This window comes from Eschrichtius robustus, chromosome 3 (assembly GCF_028021215.1).
Source record: "Eschrichtius robustus isolate mEscRob2 chromosome 3, mEscRob2.pri, whole genome shotgun sequence".
In the NCBI taxonomy this organism is placed as follows: Eukaryota; Metazoa; Chordata; class Mammalia; order Artiodactyla; family Eschrichtiidae; genus Eschrichtius; species Eschrichtius robustus.
In genome coordinates this window covers 34,007,000-34,009,281 of record NC_090826.1, presented here as the reverse complement: position 1 = coordinate 34,009,281, position 2,282 = coordinate 34,007,000, and the positions used below count along the sequence as shown (strand labels likewise).

The 2,282-nt window shown below is 47.7% G+C and overlaps 1 pseudogene; it reads left to right on the top strand.

Annotated features, from left to right (window-relative positions):
* The first annotated feature begins 281 nt into the window (after positions 1–281).
* LOC137760998 (large ribosomal subunit protein uL4 pseudogene) lies at positions 282–1,590 on the top strand (annotated as a pseudogene).
* Positions 1,591–2,282: the final 692 nt, after the last annotated feature.

Sequence of the window (2,282 nt, the reverse complement as noted above, 5' to 3'; positions counted from 1 at the left end):
TACTCTCCTGAGAAGCTCTTAAAGCTTCACAGCACCTGGGCGAGGCAGGCATGGCCCAGCCACAGAGGGAAACCGAGGCCCCTGACTTCATCCAGAAAAGGAAACCAGAGGCCTCCTTGGTTATCCTCAGTAAGGATCAGGACAGCAGAAGATGAAAAATGAAATTAAAGCAAGCAATGGGCTGGCAATTCCACTTCTGGGTATATACCCCAAAGAAATGCCTAGATATGTTCAACAAAAAATGTTTACTAGAATGTTCAGCTTTTCCTATGGGAGCCACCGGGTTGAGAGGCGCGTGGTCTTCTCCTCTCCCTGCCATGGCGTGTGCTCGTCCACTGATATCAGTGTACTCCGAAAAGGGGGAGCCATCTGACAAAAATGTCACTTTGCCTGCTGTGTTCAAGACTCCCATTCGACCAGATATTGTAAACTTTGTTCACGCCAACTTGTGCAAAAGCAACAGACAACTCTATGCTATCAGTGAATTAGCAGGTCATCAAACCAGTGCCGAGTCTTGGGGTACTGGCAGAGCTGTGGCTCAAATTCCCAGGGTTTGAGGTGGCGGGACTCACCGTTCTGGCCAGGATGGTTTTGGAAACATGTGTCTTGGGGGCTGCATGTTTGCACCAACCAAGACCTGGCGACGTTGGCACCACAGAGTGAATACAATGCAGAAGCGATATGCCATCCGCTCTGCACTGGCTATCTCAGCCTTACCAGCGCTGGTCATGTCTAAAAGTCATCATATAGAGGAAGTTCCTGAACTTCCTTTGGTAGCTGAAGATAAAGTTGAAGGCTACGAGAAGACCAAGGAGGTTGTTTTGCTTCTGAAGAAACTTAAGGCCTGGAATGATGTGGAAAAGGTCTACGCCTCTCTGCGAATGAGAGCCGGCAAAGGCAAAATGAGAAACCGTCGCCGTATCCAGAGCAGGAGACACTGCATCATCTGTAATGAGGACAGAGGTATCATCAAGGCCTTCAGAAACATCCCTGGAATTACTCTACTTAATATAAGCAAACTGAACGTTTTGAAACTTGCTCCTGGTGGGCATGTGGGACGTTCCTGCATTTGGACTGAAAGTGCTTTCCGCAAGTTAGATGAGCTGTATGGCACTTGGCATAAAGCTGCCTCCCTCAAGACTAACTATTGATACAACCTCCCCATGCACAAGACGCTCAGTACAGACCTTAGCAGAGTCCTGAAAAGCCCAGAGATCCAAAGAGCCCTCCGAGCACCATGCAAGAAGATTCATCTCAGAGTCCTGAGGAAGAATCCACTGAAAAACCTGAGAATCATGTTGAAGCTAAACCCATATGCAAAGACCATGCGCCAGAACACCATTCTTCTCCAGGCCAAGAACCACAAAATCCAGATGGATAGGGCAGCAGCGGCACTAGAAGACAAATCAGATGAGATGGATGTTCCAGGCAAGAAGCCTGTGGTGGGAAAGAAAGGAAAGAAGGCTGTTGGCATTAAGAAGCAGAAGCGTTTGGTGGGAAAAAAGGTGGCAGCGACCAAGAAACCAACAGCTGAAAAGAAGCCCGCAGAAAAGAAACCCCACCACAGAAGAAAAGAGGGCTGCTGCATAAACTTAAATTTGTTTATTCTGTAAAGGTCAAATCATTTTGGACAGCTAATTTTGAATAAAGACCTGATGAAAGAGACAGTGGGAAAAAAAAAAATGTTCAGACTGCCCTGGTGGTGCAGTGGTTAAGAATCTGCCTGCCAATGCAGGGGACACGGGTTCGATCCCTGGTCCGGGAAGATCCCACATGCCGCAGAGCAACTAAGCCCCTGCACCACAACTACTGAGCCTGCGCTCTAGAGCCCACGAGCCACAACTACTGAAGCCCTCGCGCCTAAAGCCGATGCTCTGCAACAAGAGAAGCCACCACAATGAGAAGTTCGCACGCCGCAACTAGGGAAAGCCCGGGTGCAGCAACGAAGACCCAACGCAGGCAAGAATAAATAAAATAATAATTTTTAAAATGTTCATAGCAGCACTATTTATAATAGTCTCATACTAAATGAAGTAAGTCACAAAGAGAAAGACAAATATATGATATCACTTATATGCGGAATCTAAAAAAATGATACAGATGAACTTATTTACAAAACAGAAACAGACTCACAGACTTAGAGCAGGGGTCCCCAACCCCTGGGCCATGGACCGGTACCAGTCCGTGGCCTGTTAGGAACCAGGCCTCACAGCAGGAGGTGAGTGGCAGGTGAGCAAGCGAAGCTTCATCTGTATTTACAGCCACTCCCCATCGCTCACATT